The following is a 23,062-nucleotide window of genomic DNA, read 5'->3' on the forward strand; positions in this document are numbered from 1 at the left end:
GAATATGGTTTCTGAATTGCGGGTCGGGCAGTAGCTGTGGTAAGGGAAACCGTCAAGACCCTCAGGTCAAAGATATTTCCTCAGATCTGGGAAAGAATGCAACAGAAACGGGTCTCTGAAACTCTGGTGTGGAGGGGGCCATGGCACAGGATCGGAAAAAGCTGCGGAGGTTTGTAAACTCAGTCAGCTCCATCGCGGGCGTTCGCCTCGCCGGCATCCAGGACACCTTCGAAAGGCGATGCCTCGGAAAGACAGCGTCCGTCATTAAGCACCCCCACCACCCAGGACATGCCCCCGTCTCTTCATTACCGAAAAGGGGGGAGGTTCAGAAGCCCGAAGACACACACCTATATACCAGTAGGTCAGTAGTTTAATCAATCATTGTACGAGGGGCGATTGATAAGTTCGCGGCCTAAGGTAGAAGGCGTCCAGTTTAGAAAACCTAGCACATTTATTTTTCAACATAGTCCCCTCCTACATGTACACACTTAGTCCAATGATCGTGGAGCATACAGGTCTTGGACATCCAGAAAGTGTCCGCAGATGGGTGATTGATAAGTTTGTGGCCTAAGGTAGAAGGAGATGAGTTATTAACTTCAAGCTTTCTGCATAATCCAATGAGGAAGCCCAGGGCCAACAAACACTCCTCATATCACTCCTCACATGTTAGTAGGGAAGTGGTGTTAGGCAAATTGAAGGGATTAAAGGCAGATAAATCCCCAGGGCCAGATGGTCTGCATCCCAGAGTGCTTAAGGAAGTAGCCCAAGAAATAGTGGATGCATTAGTGATAATTTTTCAAAACTCCTTAGATTCTGGATTAGTTCCTGAGGATTGGAGGGTGGCTAATGTAACCCCACTTTTTAAAAAAGGAGGGGGAGAGAAACCGGGGAATTATAGACCGGTTAGCCTGACATCGGTGGTGGGGAAAATGCTAAGAGTCGGTTATCAAAGATGTGATAACAGCACATTTGGAAAGAGGTGAAATCATCGGACAAAGTCAGCATGGATTTGTGAAAGGAAAATCATGTCTGACGAATCTTATAGAATTTTTTGAAGATGTAACTAGTAGAGTGGATGGGGAGAGCCAGTGGATGTGGTATATTTAGATTTTCAAAAGGCTTTTGACAAGGTCCCACACAGGAGATTAGTGTGCAAACTTAAAGCACACGGTATTGGGGGTATGGTATTGATGTGGATAGAGAATTGGTTGGCAGACAGGAAGCAAAGAGTGGGAGTAAACGGGACCTTTTCAGAATGGCAGGCAGTGACTAGTGGGGTACCGCAAGGCTCAGTGCTGGGACCCCAGTTGTTTACAATATATACTAATGATTTAGACGAGGGAATTAAATGCAGCATCTCCAAGTTTGCAGATGACATGAAGCTGGGCGGCGGTGTTAGCTGTGAGGAGGATGCTAAGAGGATGCAGGGTGACTTGGATAGGTTAGGTGAGTGGGCAAATTCATGGCAGATGCAATTTAATGTGGATAAATGTGAGGTTATCCACTTTGGTTGCAAGAACAGGAAAACAGATTATTATCTGAATGGTGGCCGATTAGGAAAAGGGGAGATGCAACGAGACCTGGGTGTCATTGAAGGTGGGCATGCAGGTACAGCAGGTGGTGAAAAAGGCAAATGGTATGTTGGCATTCATAGCAAAAGGATTTGAGTACAGGAGCAGGGAGGTTCTACTGCAGTTGTACAAGGCCTTGGTGAGACCGCACCTAGAATATTGTGTGCAGTTTTGGTCCCCTAATCTGAGGAAAGACATTCTTGCCATAGAGGGAGTACAGGGAAGGTTCCCCAGATTGATTCCTGGGATGGCAGGACTTTCATATGAAGAAAGACTGGATCGACTAGGCTTATACTCACTGGAATTTAGAAGATTGAGGGGGGATCTTATTGAAACGAATAAAATTCTAAAGGGATTGGACAGGCTAGATGCAGGAAGATTGTTTCCGATGTTGGGGAAGTCCAGAACGAGGGGTCACAGTTTAAGGATAAAGGGGAAGCCTTTTAGGACCGAGATGAGGAAAAACTTCTTCACACAGAGAGTGGTGAATCTGTGGAATTCTCTGCCACAGGAAACAGTTGAGGCCGGTTCATTGGCTATATTTAAGAGGGAGTTTGATATGACCCTTGTGGCTAAAGGGATCGGGGGTATGGAGAGAAAGCAGGTACAGGGTTCTGAGTTGGATGATCAGCCATGATCATACTGAATGGCGGTGCAGGCTCGAAGGGCCGAATGACCTACTCCTGCACCTATTTTCTATGTTTAAGCCTACCAATCCCGGAATAGTTTTGGTGAACCCTCTCCAGTGTCAGCACACCACTTCTTGAATAAGGGACAAAACCGTTCACAACAGTCAAAGTGAGGACCTCACAACGCTTCCGAGAGATTTGTCACCGTATCTCGGTACACCTGACAATTCCTGGAACACCCAAAAGGGCCTTTGCAGGAATTAAGTTCACCAAACACTGAGGAGCCGAGGAGATCCAGCCAGCCAGTTTCCCTCCAGATCTCTCTCACCAGACGGCAGAATGGGACACACCCTGCTGGAGGAACACAATGGGCCGTGCAGTCTGTAGGTTTGGGGGGGGGGGGGGGGGAGAGAGGAAACGTTGGTGATTTGGGTCGAAACTTGGCAGAACGACGGACGTGTCACCCTTCGCTGCCGCTGGGTGACGGTGCTGACCGAGCACCTGCACCAGGGGGACTGTGGCAGTTCAAGAGGGCATCCCACCAGCACCTTAGAGGGCTAACTGGGGGGGGGAGGGGGAAGGATAGACAATAAATACAAGAAAAAAAGTGTCACCCTAGTCATAGAACAAAAACAGTACAAAAACAGGCCCTTTGGCCCATCTAGATCATGCCAAACCATTATCCTACCTAGTTCCGTCAACTTGCACCTAGACTAGGGGTTCCCCACCTTTTTGATGCCATTAAGCAAGAGGTCCAAGGGCCACAGCCCTCCATACCCCTCTCGTCCACATACCTATCCAAATTTCTCTTAAGTGTTGAAACCGAACCCATATCCACTACTCCCCACCCCCCCCCCCACCCCGGCAGCTCGTCCCGCACTCTCGCCACTCTCTGAGCGAAGATCCCCCTTAAACCTTTCACATTTCACCCTTAACCCATGACTTCTAGCTCCAGTCTCGTCCAGCCTCAGTAGAAAAAGCCTGCTTGCATTTACCCTGTTTATACCCCTCAGAATTTTGTGTACCTCTGTCAAATTCCCCCTCATTCGCCCAAGCTCAGTCCTAAACCAGTCAACGAGTCTCAGGGTTGTACACTGTATATATACTTTGACAATAAATATATTTTTAATTTTTCCCGATAGCTCAGGTCCTCAAGTCCCAGCGACGGTGGGGAGGGTGTGGTTTGTCAGGGTGACACAGGCTCACGTGCAGCACAGATCAATGGGGTCGATTGACCTGTTTCCATGGCAACAGATTAGCCTGCGTGAGCGGACACACCGGGCCCATTAGAATTGTTAACAAGCCTGCATGGAACTGTGGTGCCAGAGACAGCAAGCTTCTTCTGCTTTCTTGCCGCCCGAGCTGCTGAATTATAAAAGGAGCCGCTATCAATGACGACGATAGAATCCCAAGGAAACCTGACCCGGGAGACCGGCACTAGCTAATCACATAGAACATAGAGCTGTAACAGGGCAAGAACAGGCCATTCGGCCCACAGTGTTGGGCTGAACCAAGTAGACGTCGAATGGCCAACTAATCTCTCATTGCGACACGATGTCCATTCCCTTCCATTTTCCTCACATTTATATGCCCACCAAAATGACTCTCAAAAAGTCTCTAGTGTATCTGCCTCAACCTCTCACTCGCATCTCCCTGCCTCCTCACGTCTCCTTTGAAATTATCCCCTCAGTTTAAACACATATCCTCTCACTCGCATCTCCCTGCCTCCTCACGTCTCCTTTGAAATTATCCCCTCAGTTTAAACACATATCCTCTCACTCGCATCTCTCTCCCTCCTCACGTCTCCTTTGAAATTATCCCCTCAGTTTAAACACATATCCTCTCACTCGCATCTCCCTGCCTCCTCACGTCTCCTTTGAAATTATCCCCTCAGTTTAAACACATATCCTCTCACTCGCATCTCTCTCCCTCCTCACGTCTCCTTTGAAATTATCCCCTCAGTTTAAACACATATCCTCTCACTCGCATCTCTCTCCCTCCTCACGTCTCCTTTGAAATTACCATAGAACCAAAGAACACTACAGCACAGTACAGGCCCTTCAGCCCTCCATGTTGTGCCGACCCATATAATCCTTAAAAAAAAGTACTAACCCCACACTATCCCATAACCCTCCATTTTTCTTTCATCCATGTGTCTGTCCAAGAGGCTCTTAAATACCCCTAATGTTTTAGCCTCCACCACCATCACTGGCAAGTCCAGGCACCCACAACCCTCTGTGTAAAAAACTTACCCCTGATGTCTCCCCTAAACTTCCCTCCCCTAATTTTGTACATATGCCCTCTGGTGTTTGCTGTTGGTGCCCTGGGAAACAGGTACTGACTATCCACCCTATCTATGCCTCTCATAATCTTGTAGACCTCTATCAAGTCCCCTCTCATTCTTCTATGCTCCAAAGAGAAAAGTCCCAGCTCTGCTAACCTTGCTTCATATGACTTGTTCTCCAAACCAGGCAACATCCTGGTAAATCTCCTCTGCACCCTCTCACTCACCTTTCCTCTCACTCCTTTCCTCACACATATCCTCTCACTCGCAACTCTCTGTACAAAAATCTGCCCCCTCATGCCTCCTTTGAAATTACCCCCTCACTTTAAACACGTATCCTCTGGTAGTAGACATTTAAAACCCTGGGAAAAAGCTAGTGTCTGTCTTCTCCAGCCATGCCTCTCATAATCTCTTAAACCTCTTACAAGTCTCTACACATGAAGATCGAGAAGGGAACAAACTCGACTGGGCATCTGTGAGAGTCATGGCGCAGGCCAACATGTGGGATGCAAAAGAATTCTTAGAAGCGTGGTTTCCCCCGAACAGTTCTGTGAACAAAAATGGCCGACCTCGACCCTACTTATGAGCCAAGGCAGGCAAAATTCCAGATCACAACGCGCAAAGTTCACCAAACAGCCAATCAGCGATGAGATTCCCTCCCCACATCCCGCGAGTTTCTGAAACCATGTCCAATCAGCTGATTGACAAGTATACAAGGGCCAAGCGTTCAGAGGACAGATCACAACCTACAGCGCACTGACGACGTCTCCTCGCGTGGTGAGGAAACGCTTGCAAGTAAATTGCCAAGATCAGAGAGCGACTCAACCCAACCACCAACCACCCGAGCTACACATCTTCCGACTTCCTGTAAAACCTCTGTCAGATCTCTCAGCTATCACCACTCCAGAGAAAGCAAATTGCCCAAATTCTCGTTACAGTACACACGCCCTCTAATCCAAGCAACATCCTCACTAAAGCCTTGTCATCCTTCCGACCAGAACTATGTACAATACTCCAGCTGTGGCCTAACTAGAGATTTATAGGACTGCATCACAACTTGCTGACTCTTTAAACTCAGTGCCTCGACTAATAAAGGTGAGTATACCATACGCCTTCTGAACCACCCTATCAACCTGTGTAGCCACGTTCAGGGAGCTAATCATGTTCCACACCCACACATCATAAGACCACAAGACTGTAAGATATAGGAGCAGAATTAGGCCATTTGGCCCATCGAATCTGCTCCACCATTTTATCATGCCTGATCCAATCTTCCTCTCAGTCCCAATCTCCTGCCTTCTCCTCATATCCCTTCATGCCCTGACCAATTAGGAATCTAACAACTTCTGCCTTAAATATACATAAAGACTTGGCCTTCCCAGCTGCTTGTGGCAAGGAATTCCACAAATTCCCTACTCTCTGGCAGAAGAAATTTCTCCTCACCTCTGTTCTAAAAGGACACCCCTCTATTCTGAGTCTATGTCCTCTGGTCCTAGACTCCCCCACCACAGGGAACATCCTCCCCACATCCCCTCTATCAAGGCCTTTCAACATTCGATAGGTTTCAATGAGATCCCCCCTCTGAATTCCAGTGAGTAGAGGCCCAGGCCTATCAAACACTCTTCATATGACAAGCCTTTCAATCCCAGAGACATTTTCCTGAAGCTCATATGAACTCTCCCCAGATTCAACAAATTCTTTCTAAGAGAGGGGGCCCAAAATTGTTCACAATTCTCCAAGTGAGGCCTCACCAGTGCTTTATAAAGTCTCAACATTACATCCTTGCTTTTATATTCTAGTCCTCTTGAAATGAATGCTGACATTGCATTTGCCTTCCTCACCACCGACTCAACATAAGAATTAATCTTCAGGGAATCCTGCACAAGGACTCCCAAGTCCCTTTGTGCCTCAGTTTTTTTTTTGAATTTCCTCTCCATTTAGAGAATAGTCAACCCTTTCATTTCTTCTTCCAAAGTGCATGACCACACACTTCCCAACACTGTATTCCATCCGCCATTTCTTTGCCCATTCTCCGAATCTGTCTCAGTCCTTCTGCAGCCTCTCTACTTCTCAAAACTACCTGCCCCTCCACCTACCTTCGTATCGTCTGCGATTCTGTGTCAGCGTAGCAAGGGGATAGCACTTCCAGTTGGCTATAGGCCCAAATCCCCAGTCAAAGGCAAAAGACGCCACAATGTTGAAGATATTGTCTCTCATGCTGGTGGCTCTGGACACTGGCTGTTTGAGGACTGACTGGCCTTTCCGACATTGGGATCTATCTAAAGTGCCCAGGAAGATCCAATTGCATCATTAACTCCCTCCTTCACACACGGTTCAGATTTTATTTATTTACAGACTCAGCACAGAGAAGACCCGCCTGGCCCCTTGAGCCGCGACACCCAGCCGTCCCCCGATTTAAACCACGGGACAATTTACAATGACCAATTAACCTACCAACCAGCAGGACAGTTAGCTACCACACTCCTCGAACAGAAAACCAAACAGTTAACATCGCAGGGCAGCACTGCGGCATCATGGTTAGCACGATGCTTTACAGTACAGGCGACCCGGGTTCGATTCCCGCCGCTGCCTGTGAGGAGTTTGTACCTTCTCCCCGTGACCGCGTGGGTTTCCTCCGGGTGTTCTGGTTTCCTCCCACAGTCCAAGAGACTTGTGGGATAGAGCAAGCGCAATGGAGGAATGCTAAGTTTGCGCCAGAAGTGTGGTAACGCTCGAGGGCCACCTCCAGCACATCTCTGATGGCTGATCAGCGACACGAAACCAAGTACTTCACAGCCGGTTTCAATACCTTGACGTACACGTGACGAACGAAGCTGATCTTTTTCCTCAAGCTAGCTACTCGGGCTACACAAAGCCAACTGGATACAGTGCAGGCTGAACGGTAGTGGGCTGATCTCGAAGGCCAAAGGCTCGGCACACATCGTGGGCCAAAGGGTCGACCCGCACTGTACTGTTCAATGCTGAGAAAAAGGAGCAGGATTAAGCTTTTCGGCCCAACGAGTCTTCTCCGCCATTTCATCATCATAGCAGATCATATCCGTCCTAACCCCGTTCTCCTGTCTTCTCCCATAACCTACAGGACCACTAGACTCTTCACTGCCCGTTACACTGCAGATGTTTATGACAATGGAGGCCCTCCAACTCTGATGGTGTTCAGGGTCCCTTCATCGTGTCAGTTGTCATGACTGCCAGTCGTGCAAGTTCTGGGTGCAGACTCAGGGACCTTTTGTTTCAGAACGTAGAAGAGGACAGCACAGGAACAGGCCATTCGGCCCACAGTGTTGTGCTGAACCAGCTAAAAAGCAAATCAAAAACCCCCAAACACTAATCCCTCCTGCCTACACCGTGTCCACATCCCTCCATCTCCCTCACATCCATGTGTTTCTTAAAAGCCTCTAATGTATTTGCCTCTACCACCACACCAGGCAGCACATTCCAGACATCCACCACTCCCTAAGTAAAATAAACTTGCCCCTCACATCCCCCCTGAACCTGCCCCCTCTCACCTTCAATGCATGCCCTCTGGTATTAGACATTTCAACCCTGGTGAACAGGTACTTCCTGTTCACTCTATCTATGCCTCTCATAACCTTACAAACCTCCATCCGATCTCCCCTCAGCCTCCGCCGCTCCACAGAGAACCACCCGTTTATCCAGCCTCGTGACAGCACACACCCTCTAAACCAGGCAGCGTCCTGGTGAACCCCTCTCCAAAGCTTCAACACCCTTCCTATAGTGAGGCAACCAGGACTGTGTGCAATATTCCAGTTGTGGCCTAGCCGCAGTTTTATAAAGTTGCAACGTAACCTATCGGATTTTTACCAGTCGGGGTCGTCGGCCCTGAGCTGAACCCCCGAACCTGGAGGACCGGTGGACCCCTCTTAGTCTGGCCTCTACCCTTTGACCTGTTTGGCATGGGTGACCCTACCAAGAGCCAAAGCATAAAGACAACACAGCTCTCCGGGTCACTGAGGCACGCAAGCCTCCAAACCCTACAACGAGGTTGTGGTCCTCTAGGAGGAAGACCATAAGGCATAGCAGCAGAATTAGGCCCTCTGAGAGATACGAGGGCCAATCAGACCTCATCCTGTTGCAAAGAGGACATGCTTGGCAGATTGGCAGATTGGGAACAGTAAGAATTTCACTGCTCCCATATCTTTGATGGTGTATTGTTCAGCTGGGGAATCTCCAGTTTTCCCTCTTGGGACAAAGACCTCAAGAATCTTTGAAGGACATGTGTTTACCAAGGGGACACGGAGGGAAGCTGTTCCCATCAGCAAAGAGCAAGGAATATACATATTTTGCCCAGAAAAATTACAAAGGCAGATGCAGGAATAAGAATCAGATTGAATATCACCATCGCGGCCAGCTTCTTCCCCTCTGTCATCGGATTTCTGAATGGACAATGAACCCATGAACACCACCTCTCTACTTTCATTTGCTGTTTTAAAACATGTTCCCCCCCCCCCCACTTGGAAGTTTTCACGTTTTATTGTTTTATAACATTGAATCACAGTGGATTTAATTTGGCTTTTTTGACACCGATCCACAGGAAAAGACTCCTTCCTGTCAAAGTGAAAACAGATCTCTACAAAGTGATATAAATTAATTACAAATATAAATCACAAAATAATTGATTGCATAAATATTCACCCCCTTCAAGTCAGTATTTAGTAGATGCACCTTTGGCAGCAATTGAGTCAGTGTGGATATGTCTCTATCAGCTTTGGACACCTGGACACTGCAATTTTTCCCCATTCTTCTTTACAAAACTGCCCAAGCTCTGTCAGATTGCATGGGGATCGTGAGTGAACAGCCCTTTTCAAGTCCAGCCACAAATTCTCAATTGGATCATGGTCTGGGCTCTCCAGGACATTAACTTTGTTATTTTTAATCCATTCCTGCGTAGCTTTGGCTTTCTGCTTGGGGTCATTGTCTTGAAGGGAAAAAACAAATCTTCTCCCAAGCCGCAGTTCTCTTGCAGACTGCATCAGGTTTTCCCTCCAGGTTTCCCGTATGTTGCTGCATTCATTTTACCCTCTACCGTCACCCTCTGGTTAGGCCACACTTGGGAGTACTGTGTCCAGTTCTGGTCGTCTCACTATAGGAAGGATGTGGAAGCATTGGAAAGGGTACAGAGGAGATTTACCAGGATGCTGCCTGGTTTAGAGAGTATGCATTATGATCAGAGATTAAGGGAGCTAGGGCTTTACTCTCTGGAGAGAAGGAGGATGAGAGGAGACATGATAGAGGTGTACAAGATATTACGAGGAATAGACAGAGTGGACAGCCAGCGTCTCTTCCCCAGGGCACCACTGCTCAGTACAAGAGGACATGGCTTTAAGGTAAGGGGAGGGAAGTTCAAGGGGGATATTAGAGGAAGGTTTTTCACTCAGACAGTGGTTGGTGCGTGGAATGCACTGCCTGAGTCAGTGGTGGACGCAGAAACACTAGTGAAATTTAAGAGACTACTAGACAGGTATATGGAGGAATTTAAGGTGGGGGTTAGATGGGAGGCAGGGTTTAAGGGTCAGCACAACATTGTGGGCTGAAGGGCCTGTACTGTGCTGTACTATTCTATGTTCTACCTTCACAAGCCTTCCAGGGCCTGCTGCAGTGAAGCATCCCCACAGCACGATGCAGTCTCCACCATGCTTCGCGGTAGGGACGGTGTGTTTTTGATGATGTGTGGTGTTATGCTTACGGTTAGTCTGATGGCCGAAAAGCTCCATTTTGGTTTCAACAGACCATAGAACCTTCTCCCAGCTGACTTCAGAGTCTCCCACCTGCCTTCTGGCAAACTCTAGCCAAGATTTCATGTCTGTTTTATTTCCCATCGATGGCTTTCTCTTTGCCACTCTCCCATAAAGCTGCGTCTGGTGAAGCACCCGGGCAAGTTGTTGTATGCGCAGTCTCTTCCATCTCAGCTTGTAACTCCTCTAGAGATGTCACAGGTCTCTTGGTGGCCTCCCTCACTACTCCCCTTCTTGCACGGTCACTCAGTTTTTGAGGATGGCCTGCTCTAGGCAGATTTACAACTGCACCATATTCTTTCCATTTCTTGATGATTGACTTAACTGTGTTCCAAGGGATATTCAGTGACTTGGAAATTTTCTTGTATCCATCTCTGACTTGTGCTTCTCAATAACCTTTTAGTGGAGTTGCTTGGAGTGTTCTTTTGTCTTCATGGTGTAGTTTTTGCCAGGATACTGACTCACCAACAGTCGGACCTTCCAGATACAGGCGTATTTTTACTACAGTCAATTGCAACACCTCGACTACACACAGTGATCTCCAATTAACTAATTATGTGACTTCTAAAACCAATTCGCTGCATCTGTGATGATTTGGTGTGTCACAATGAAGGGGATGAATTCCCTTTTGCACAATCAATCATTTTGTGTTTTATTTGTAATTAATTTAGAGATCTGTTTTCACTTTGACAAGAAAGAGTCTTTTTTCTGTTATCAGTGTCAAAAAAAAGCCAGATTAAGCATGAAAACTTCCAGGAAAGTGGGTGAATACTTTTTATAGGCACTGTACATACACAGCCTGCCATGCTTTCTTAGTAACTGTATCGATATGTTGAGCCCAGGATAGATCCTCAGAGATGCTGACACCCATGAACTTGAAATTGCTCACTCTCTCCACTTCCAATTCCTCGAAAGCCGAGAAATTCACAGAATTATAGTCCTAAGAGCCTGTAGCACAGAAACGGATAAAATGCCAAGGCATCAGCACGTTAGCAGAGCAATTAGCGCATTCACTTTACAGTGCTAGAGATCTCCGACCGGGGTTCAATACCCCCGGCTCCACGATCTGTAAGGAGTGTGAACGTTCTCCCCCGTGACCACACAGAATTCCTTCAGACGCCCTGTCTTCCTCCCAAGTTCCAAAGTGCAGATCGGGGTTAGTAAAGTGTAGGGCCGCCATGTTGGCGCCGGAATTGTGACGGCGCCTTCAGGCCCCGCCCCCGCTGCACCGATTTGATGCAAATGATGCATTTCAAAAGTTCAAAGTTCAAAATAAACCTATCATCAAAGCCATGTCACCATATACTACCCTGAGATTCAAATTCTTGCGGGCATTCACAGTAGAACAAAGAAATAAAAGTAGAATCAATGAAAAAACTGTACCGGAAGACTGGCAGAAGCCAAACAATACGCCACCCTTGGCACCCCAGGAATCAGCTTTATTCACCATACATATTTCTACGCATTCGGCATTTGCTGTTGCATTAGGATTTGGAGTAAGCGTGCGTAAATACCAGCACGTATTTACAATGTAAACAGCTTTATAAAGTGTGGTTTAAAGGGTTGACAGTGCAGTGAAGTGACGCGGGTAATAGAGGGGGTGGGGGGGGGGCCTCACTCGAACGGTGGATCAGATTAACTGTCTGGGGGCAAGAAACTTATAAGATGGCATGTAGCAGAAAGGCCTCGATAGAGTGGATGTGGAGAGGATAGTCCCTACAGCGCGGGAGCCGCAGACCAGAGGGTGCAGCCTCATAATGTCCACTTAGAACAGAGGTGAGGAGGAATTTCTTTAGCCTGAGAGTGGTGAATCTGTGGAATTTGTTGCCACAGCTGGCTGTGGAGGCCGAGTGTTTATGTATATTTAGGGCGGAGGTCGATAGATTATCGGGGCATGAAGGGATATGGGGGGAGAAGGCAGGAGATTGGAGCTGACAGGGGAAATGGATCAGCCATGATGAAATGGTGGAGCAGACTCGATGGGCCAAATGGCCTAATTCTGGTCAGATATTTTATGCTTTTATAGCCTTTGTTTGTTTAAGAGCCCTACAGCGATTTCTAGAAGGGAACTTTTGGAAAAGGCAGTCTACTGAGTGGGAAGTGTCCGCATCGATTTGTCCAGTTCACATAAAATACAAGTCTAGCAGTGATCCGTGGAATTACTGTTGGATCCAAGGAAAACAAACCCAGGGTATCCCGTCTCTCCTCGTGACTGAAATGCTGCACCCCCAGGAACATCATGGCGACTCCCCACAGCACCCTCTCCCGTGTAAATGCGTCCTTCCTATAGGGTGCCCCGTGTAAATGCATCCTTCCTATAGGGTGTACCGTGTAAATGCGTCCTTCCTATAGGGTGCACCATGTTAATGTGTCCTTCCTATAGGGTGCACCGTGTAAATGAGTCCCTCCTATAGGGTGTACCGTGTAAATGCGTCCTTCCTATAGGGTGCACCATGTTAATGTGTCCTTCCTATAGGGTGCACCGTGTAAATGCGTCCTTCCTATAGGGTGTACCGTGTAAATGCGTCCTTCCTATAGGGTGCACCATGTTAATGTGTCCTTCCTATAGGGTGCCCCGTGTAAATGCATCCTTCCTATAGGGTGCACCGTGTAAATGCGTCCTTCCTATAGGGTGCACCATGTTAATGTGTCCTTCCTATAGGGTGCCCCGTGTAAATGCATCCTTCCTATAGGGTGCACCGTGTAAATGCGTCCTTCCTATAGGGTGCACCGTGTAAATGCGTCCCTCCTATAGGGTGCACTGTGTAAATGTGTCCTTCCTATAGGGTGCACCGTGTAAATGCGTCCTTCCTATAGGGTGTACCGTGTAAATGCATCCTTCCTATAGGGTGTACCGTGCTCCAACCCAGTATCTCACCAACACTGCAAACAAGGATCAGCTTTGGCCGTCACACGTACATTGAAAAATGCAGTGGAACGCGGCCTTTGCTTCGACGACCAACACGGTCTGAACGCGTGCTGGGGCAGACCGCGGTTGGCGCCACACTTCCAGTGCCAACACAGCATGCCCACAACTCCTAATCTGTACACCTTTGGAAACCATCAGTCCCTGATCAGAGTGGGTGCCACCCTTCTCTATGTTACTGGCCCTTCTCCAGCACCTTTCTGCATATGCGTCCTTGTAGGCAGGTAGACTGCAGCTGGTGAAGGCTAATGTGCCGATCAATATTATCTCGTGGCCTGACACCAGCAACAGAAGCTTTCATGCCATCTGATACTCCTTACGTTGACATCTAAAACATTAACGTGTATGACTCAGAGATCAGCACCAGAGTGGTGGAGGTTCAGAGTTTATCATCTACCAGCTGATGGAAACTGAACTGATCAGGGCCTTCAAAGAGAATGAATGCCAACACCGAACGGTGAGATGTTTAAGGGGAAGCTGAGGGGGGAAACTCTTCACTCAGAGGGTGGTGAGAGTGTAGGACGAGTTGCCACTGGAAGTGGGCTCGATTTCAACCCTTAAGTTTGGGTAAGTACATGAATGGGAGGGGTATGGTGGGCTATGGTCCAGCTGTGGGTCGATGGGAGTAGGCAGAGTAACCATTCAGCAAGGGCTAGATGGGCTGAATGGCCTGTTTCTGTACTGAGATACTCTATGAGACTGACATTTGCAGGAGGATAGTTTACACTGTTGGGGTTCCCAACCTGGGGTCCATGTACCCCCCTCTTAATGATAGGTTCACGATACGTTCATTATCAAAGCGTGTGTGCAGTATAAACTCTGAGATTCGTCTTCTCCAGACAGTCAGGAAACAAAGAGACCCGGGGAAGCCGTTCAAAGAAAAACACCCACTGCGCCCCCACCCCCGGTGCAAAATAAAACAAATCCCGCAGACAGCAACAAGAACATCAAGCCCCCACGCGCAAAAAAAAAGACAAATCGTGCAAATGGCAACAATATCAACCACACACCCAAAAAGAAATCACGCCAATGGCAACAAGAAAGAACTAGTGAAAACACTGAATATAAAAATATAAAATCAGAAGAGTTGAATCCATAAACCGCAGGCCGGGAACTGCAGCACCAACCTCCATCAAGGGAGACAGAGAGACCACTCGAACGCAGAGACCTTCTCTCGGGGGTAGGGTCCATCGCATATATAAAATAAGGTTGGGAAGTGTTAACAATCTGCTTAACCATGAGATGGCACGGACTTGATGGGCCAAACAGCCTGTCTCTGTACTGTAATAATTTAGTCGCAAGTGACTTCTCACAAATGGTTTCAGTCAGAATTTGAAACCGAAACGGATGGAGTGGAGGAATTCAGGAAAGGCACCAGGCTCTAGTAGAATTAGGCACCGTTACCAGCGTGCGAGGGAATGAACTCGGGGAACATCGTGGAGGAGCACAGCGGGATGAGCTGCGTCAGCAGAAGGAAAGGGACTGCGACGTTTCAAGTCAAACCCCTGTGTCAGCCCTGAGCTGCCGAGTTCTCCCATCAGACCCTGCTCCAGATCCCAGCATCCATAGATGCCCGTGTCGCCAATGTAGGAGGCCAAACTGGGACAGGGTAGGGATTTCAGAAAGTTCAGGGTTCAATTCCGGTGCCAGCAACACCTGTAAATGAATTTCCCTGTGACAGCACGGGTTTAATTTGGGTGCTGTTCATCCCACAGTCCAAAGACGCACCAGTCAGTAGGTTAATTGGTCATTGTAAATTACGCTGTGGTTAGGCCAGGGTTAAATCGGTGGCTTGCTGTTTGCACTGGCTTAGACCATAAGACAAAGGAACAGAAGTCGGCCATTCGGCCCATCGAGTCTGCTCCACCATTTTCATTCTCCCATTTAGTCCCATTCCCCCGCCTTCTCACCATAACCTTTGATGCCCTGACTACTCAGATACCTATCAATCTCTGCCTTAAATACACCCAATGACCCGGCCTCCACTGCCACCCGTGGCAACAAATTCCACAGATTCACCACCCTCTGGTTAAAAAAATTCTTCACATCTCTGTTCTGAATGGGTGCCCTTCAATCCTTAATTCATGTCCTCTCGTACTAGACTCCCCCACCATGGGAAACAACTTTGCCACATCCACTCTGTCCATGCCTTTCAACATTCGAAATGTTTCTATGAGGTCCCCCCTCCTTCTTCTAAACTCCAAGGAGTACAGTCCAAGAGCGGTCAAACGTTCCTCATATGTTAACCCTCTCATTCCCGGAATCATTCCAGTGAATCTTCTCAGAACCTCCTCCAACGTCAGCACATCCTTTCTTAAATAAGGAGCCCAAAACTGAACACAGTACTCCAAGTGAGGTCTTACCAAAGGGCCCATTCCACTCTGTTACAGTAAATATAATTGATGAATTTCAACATCTGCAGAGTACCTTGGCACTAACTTCTGAGGCCCACGACCTTGTCGTAGGGTTTGAGGTTTGTGTCCCAGAGAGCTACGTTGGCTGGAGTCAGGCTTTACGCTCGGGTGCAGAGAGCAGCAGACTGACCCAAAGGCACATCTCTCTCCAATAACGGAAGCTTCTACATCATCAGAGACTCGCAAATTTCCACATACGTACTGTGGAGAGCATTCTAACTGGCTGCAAACACCTTCCGTTATCGGAGGGGATCGAAAGAAGCTGCAGAAAGTTCTAAACTCCATCAGGCGAACCAACCTCCCCAGAATCCAGGACATCTTCAAGGAGCGGTGTCTCAAAAAGGCAGCGTCCATCATTAAGGATCCCCGTCACCCAGGACATGCCCTCTTCTCACTGCTACCATCAGGGAGGAGGTACAGGAGCCTGAAGGCACACACTCAGCGATTCAGGAACAGCTTCTTCCCCTCTGCCATCTGACTTCTAAATGGACATTGAACCCATGAACCCTATCTCTCTACTTACTTATTGTCTTTATTATGCATTGCACTGCAGGGTGATATTAAACCCGATTCTGATTCAGGTGCTGCCTCAAGGAGACATCAAAGAGCCCCACCATCAGGGTTACACCATCTGCTCGAGGCTACCATCGGGCAGGAGGTAGAGAAGCGTGAAGTCCCACGCTAGGGACAACTACCCTCCTTCAACCAGCCCACAAGTCACTGCGACCACGTTCACCACCTTGCCCTACCAGAGATTATTTTTGTTCTAATTGTGTTCTTTCTGAAAGTTCGAAGTAAATTTATTACCAAAGTCACCACATAGAACCCCGAGGTCCGTTTTCTTGCAGCGTTCACAAAACAATAACAGCAAAATCGATGGAAAAGCACAATGTGCAAAAGAGGAGAAAATGCGCTAACACAAAAAAAAACACCAATAAATCAATAATACTGCGAACATGAGATGCAGAGTCCTTGAGAGTGAGTACATAGGCTGTGGAGTCAGTTCAGAGTTCAGTACAACAACGTTCAGGAGCCTGATGGCTGGAGGATTGTAACTGCTCCTGAACCTCCTGACCGGGGGCAGCATCAAGACGTGAGCGCGGCCTGAGTCCCCTTGATCCTGGACGCTGCCCTACTGCGACAGCACTCCTTGTAGGTGTGCTCAGTGGAAAGGAGGGCCTTGCCTGCGATGAGCTTGTACGACCCACGTTTAATTTGTGTTTTATCTTGTGAACGTTACAGACCTGGCACCTGCACTGTATCGTTTACCTGCCCTGTGCTCTTTTGGTGTCCTTTACACTTTATTCTGCATTGTTATCAGAATCACAGAGTCGCACAGAATCAGGCCCTTCGGCCCACCTAGTCCATGCTGAGCCACCTAACCTGCCCACTCCCATCGACCTGCACCGCGTCCGTAGCCCTCCATAACCCTGTCATCCACGTACCTATCCAAACTGCACTTGGATATTGAAATCGAGCTGGCACGCACCACTTGTGCTGCCGGCTCGTTCCGCACTCTCACCACCCTCTGAGTGAAGAAGGTTCCCCTCATGTTTCCCCTTAAAATTTTCACTTTTCACCCTTAACTCATGACCTCTGGTTGTAGTCCCACCCAACCTCAATGGAAAAAGTCCGCTTGCATTTACCCTAGCTATACCCCTCATAATTTTGTATACCTCTATCAGATCTCCCCACAGTCTTTTACATTCTAGGGAATAAAGTCCTAAGCTATTCAATCTTTCCTTATAACTCAGGTCCTCCAGTCCCGGCAACATCCTTGTAAATTTTCCCTGCACTCTTTCAACATTATTTACATCTTTCCTGTAGGTAGGTGACCTAAACTGCACACAGTACTCCAAATTAGGCCTCACCATCGTCCTATACAACTTCAACATAACATCTCATCTACTGTACTCAATACTTCGATTTATGAAGGTCAACGTGCCTAATGCTTTCTTTACAACCCTATCTACCTGTGACGCCACTTTCAATTGATTATGTACCTGTATTCCCAGATCCCTGTGTTCGACCACATTCCTCAGTGCCCGACTGTTCACTGTGTGAGACCTACCCTGGTTGGTCCTACCGAAGTGCAAAACCTCACACTTGTCTGCATTAAATTCCTCCGGCCATTTTTCCAGCTGATACAGATCCCTCCACAAGCCATGATAGCCTTCCTCGCTGTGCACTACACCCCCAATCCTGGCGTCTTCCGCAAATTTGCCAATCTAGTTAACCACATTATTATCCAGATCACTGATATAGATGGCAAACAGCAAAGCAGCTAGCACCAACCCCTGTGGCACACCACTAGTCACAGACTTCCAGTCAGAGAGGGAACCCTCTACTACCACTCTCTGGCTTCTCCCACAAGGCCAATGTCTAATCCAATTTACCAGCTCATCTCGAATGCTGAGTGACTGAACCTTCTTGACCATGCGGGACCTTGTCAAGTGCCTCACTAAAGTTCATTCACTGCCCTGCCTTCATCCACTTTCCTGGTAACTTTCTTGAAGAACTCTTTAAGATTGGTTAGACATGACCTACAAGTGTGAAGCCACGCTGACTATCCTTAATCAGTCCATATATATCCAAATATTTACATATCCAGTCCCTTAGAAAACCTTCAAATAACTTTTCCATAACTGATGTCAGACTCATTGGTCTATAATCTCCTGGTTTATGTTGTATAAACCCATTATGTTATTACTTTACCTACTTCCAGCTCAGTGCACTGTGAAATGAATTCCAAGATTCAAAGTACTTTTATTATCAAAGTACCCTCACCACTATCGTCGGGCAAATCAAAGGTGGTGATGAATCAACATATAAGAGGGAGACTGAAGATCTGGATGAGTGATGTCGTAACTACAGCTCAATGTCAGCAAGACCAAAGGGCTGATTATTGACGTCAGGGGAAGGAAACCAGCCAGTCCTCCTCATTGGATGATCAGAGGTGGAGAGAATCAGCAACTTTCAATTCTTCAGACGAAGTTCTGGGCCCAGCACGCAAGTGCAATTACAAAGAAAGCATGGCAGTGCCTCTACTTCTTTAGGCACTTGGGAATATTTGGCATGACATCCAAAAACTTTGTCAAAATTCTATGGATGTGCGGTGGAGAGTGTATTGACTGGCTGCATCACAGCCTGGTACGGAAACACCAACGCCTTTGAGCGGAAAATCCTACAAAAAGTAATGGATACGGCCCAGTCCACCATGGGGAATGCCCTCCCCAACATTGAGCGCGTCTGCATGAAGCGTTCTTGCAGGAAAGGAGCATTCGTCATCAGGGACCCCCGCCACCCAGGCCATGCTCTCTTCACGCTGCTGCCATCAGGAAGAAGGCACAGGAACCTCACGACTCGCACCACCAGGTTCAGGAATTGCTATTACCCCTCAACCATCAGGCCCTTGAACCAGAGGGGATAACTTCACTTGCCCCAAAATTGAACTGTTCCCACAACTCTGGGCTCACTTTCAAGGACTCTCCATCTCATGATCCTGATATTTATTATTATTTTGTATTTGCACAGTTTTGTCATCTTCCACACTGTGGTTGAACACTCAAGTGGTGTGGTCTAAAATTGATTCTAGTATAATCATTATTCTATTATGGATTTATCCAGTATGCCCTCAGGAAGATGAATCTCAGGGTTGTATATGGCGACATATATGTACTTTGTTGATAAAAATTTACTTTGAATTAGTTTTGAATTAAATTTAGCTTTGAAAAGCACGTATGCACTATACAACCGAGATTAGTCTTCCCAATCTTTGATCTGTATGAACAGCATACCAGACAAGCTTTTCACTGGTACGACACAATAATAAGCCAATTCCAATACTTGACTCTCTGAGCCTCTCACGCTGCTGCAAGTAAGGCTTTCATTGCACCTGTGCACACATACACTTGTGCATGATGTTAGACTTTGTCTTTGGACTGACTCCCATCACCAAGCCAGTCTTGTACCCAATTGGCCAGCTCAGCAGGATCAGGCCACCACATGGGACCTTCTCAAAGGGCTTGCTAAAGACCACGTTCATGTCTTACCGCCCTGCCCTCGCCGAAACTCTTGGCCGCTTCTTCAAAAAAATTCAATCCAATTTGTGAGACATGGTCTCCCATGCACAGATCCAAGCCGGCTATTCTAATCCTACCTTCAGGCAGCATCATGGAGAGGGATAAGCAGTGGACGTTTTTGGCCGAAAAAGGGTCTTAGTGTAACAAGGAAGCAGGTTCACCGGTTTGATAAGTGAGACAGAGGACATGGACTACAAGTAAATACATTAACCATTCATTTACAGACAGTTAAACGTTCGATCAAGTAGCTAAGCGACCATCCGTTACAGAAACTGTGAGACTAAACATTCAGTAACACTTCAAACTCAGCGGGTACCCCATCAAGTCTCCCAAAGTTACACGACTACAAACTAAACATTCAACAAACAGTTATTTAGCTAAGCGCACATGTGGGCCCTCCCATATCTGCAGCACTTTCCCAATGGCTCTTCAGCACCGGTCACAACCTCAGCATGAAGCCCCAAGCACCCAAAAGTGGACACCAGTGCTGGGGCACACAAGGCAACCACTGGGAAACAGCCGCTGCACCCTTCAAACGGGCCAATCGATGACCAGCACGGTAGAAGCGGCTTTTGTCCGAAATGGAAACTAACCCTTCACGTGACACTCGGCCTGAAACATTGACTCTTGTCCCTCTCCATAGACGCTGCCTGACCTGCGGAGCAATGCTCCCTCTAATCTGTCACGGCCAGTCGTACGCTGTGCAACTTTTTGCCCGGTGACAACAACACGTGCACACCGAATTATTTCTTCAATTAAAAAAAAAGCATAAATAAGCCAGTTCTAAAATCTGCAGACAAATCATCACCAACTCCACACTGTCAACACCATCTGCATCAGAAACCGGAAAAGAAATGAGATTGTGTACAATCGTGAAATATACTGAACGTGCCGATGAGGTAGAGGGTGACAACCTTTTGTACGCAGTTTAAATTCTTTTAAGCACACGCGCACACCTCAAGAGGGAACTTGGCTGCTGAGTTCCTCTGGCGTTTTGTGTGTGTGTTGCTCTGGACTTCCAGAATCCCGAGATTTTAATCAGTGCTTGCCTATCCAAGTGCAGGTCGATTCTGTATCTCCAGTAACACTCCTACCTACCCCTGATGTTGGGTTCAGCACCCTCACATTCCCCGTGCTTGATCTTGCAGCCCTCTTTAAATAAACACACAACATTAACCACCCTCCAATCTTCCAGTACCTCACACCTGACTAATGCTAACACCATTCCCGCCGTCGCCTGTGAGGAGATTCCACGTTCTCCCCGTGACCGCGTGGGTTTCCTCCGGGTGCTCTGGTTTCCTCCCACAGTCCAAAGGCCACAGGTTAGTAGCCCACATGGGCGGCATGGATTCGTTGGGCCCCAAATCTAAAACTGAAACAATTATCCGTGCCAGGATCCCAGAAATTCTTCCCTAGCTACTCGATGTTCATTGATTGAGATACAGCACAGTGTTGGTCTTTCTGACTCTTTGAGCAACACCGCCCAGCAACACCACAATTTAACCCTGGCCAAATCACAGGACAATTTACAATGACCAGTTAACCTACTGACCGGTACGTATTTGGACTGTGGGAGGAAACCGGAGCACCCAGTCGCGGGAAGAATGTACAAACTCCTTACAGGCAGCGGCGGGAATTGAACCCGGGTCGCTGGTACTGTGAAGCGTTGCGCTAACCACTACGCTACCATGCCACCCTCAGTGCCTCGGAATACACTCGGTCAGGTCCGGCGGACTTAGCCACAGCACTTCACTCGAACACTTTAGAACATCCCAATGTGCTTTCCAGCCTTTGAAATACTTTTTTCGGGTCGAGTCACTGCTGACGAGAGCACTCATTCGAGGATCTTATTGGCTGCGTTTAGAGTCAGAGTTATACAAGACGGGAATAAGTCCTTTGGACCAGTTGGCTCCATGCTGACCCAGGAGTGTTGCTAGAGCTGGGCATGCACTCTTGGACAATCCTTTATGAGCCAGTATGAGCAGAGAGGCTTCCATGACACTCCTGACATGCCCTGTAGAAAGTGGAATGACTGGTTGCGTAGTATCATTGTTGCAACAACAACCTCACACTCAACCTCAGCAAAACCAAGGAACTGACTGTGGACTTCAGGTAGGAGAAGTTGGGAAAACACACGGCCCTTGTCGAAGGGGTCAGCAGTGGAAAAAGTGAGCAGTTTTAAATTCCTGGGCGATTTTTCCTGGGCTCAGCAGATGGATGCAATCACCGTGGATAAACTTCGTTAAGAACTAGAGGAGATTAGGATTGTCACCAAAGACACCCACAAATTTCTACAGATGTGTGACGGAGAGCATTCTAACCAGTTCCACTGCCTCCCAGTATGGAGGACTGTTCATTCATTATATTCCGTGTTGTACGACGTGGCCAGTCACGGTCTTTCCATGACCATGACTGTTCTTGGCAAATTTTTCTACAGAAGTGTGTGCAGTTTTGGTCACTGAATTACAGGAAGGATATTAATAAGGTTGAAAGAGTGCAGAGAAGGTTTACAAAGATGTTGCCGGGACTTGAGAAACTGAGTTACAGAGAAAGGTTGAATAGGTTAGGACTTTATTCCCTGGAGCGTAGAAGAATGAGGGAAGATTTGATAGAGGTGTATAAAATTATGACGGGTATAGATAGAGTGAATGCAAGCAGGCTTTTTCCACTGAGGCTAGGGGAGATAAAAACCAGAGGACATGGGTTTAGGGTGAAGGGGGAAAAGTTTAAAGGGATCATTGGTGGGGGGGAGGCTCCTTCACACAGAGAGTGGTGGGAGTGTGGAATGAGCTGCCAGATGAAGTGGTAATTGCGGGTCACTTTTAACATTTAAGAAAAACTTGGACAGGTACATGGATGAGAGGTGTATGGAGGGATAAGGTCCAGGCTTGGGTCAGTGGGACTAGACAGGAAAATGGTTCAGCACAGCCAAGAAGGGCCAAAAGGCCTGTTTCTGTGCTGTAATGTTCTATGTTTCTAAGTGGTTTGCCATTGCCTTCTTCTGGGCAGTGTCTTTACAATTCAGATGACCCCAGCCATTATCAATACTCTTCAGAGATTGTCTGCCTGGCGCCAGGACTTGTGATCTGCACTGGCTGCTCATACAACCATCAACCTCCTGCTCAAGTGATCTTGATCGGGGGTGTGGGGGTGCGAGGGGGGATTAGGAGGGTTAAGCAGGTGCTACATCTTGCCCAAGCATGACCTGCAGGCCAGCAGAGGGAAGGAGCGTCTCCCAATGTAACATTTATTAGAAGTCCAGTATACAAGATCGCAAGACCTTTTGGCCAAAAGCCACCCCCCAATCTGGGACATTTTCAAACGGTGATGCCTAAAGAAGGCATCATTAAAATACCCTCACCACCCAGGACATGCCCTCTTC

General features: G+C 47.6%; 1 protein-coding gene across 1 annotated transcript in view; it reads right to left on the reverse strand.

The window, feature by feature from the left end:
• The window catches only part of LOC140716543 (F-box only protein 46-like), a 32,709-nt gene that overhangs the window by 5,407 nt on the left and 4,240 nt on the right, over positions 1-23,062 (reverse strand).

The sequence above is a fragment of the Hemitrygon akajei genome, chromosome 25, assembly GCF_048418815.1.
Source record: "Hemitrygon akajei chromosome 25, sHemAka1.3, whole genome shotgun sequence".
NCBI lineage: Eukaryota > Metazoa > Chordata > Chondrichthyes > Myliobatiformes > Dasyatidae > Hemitrygon > Hemitrygon akajei.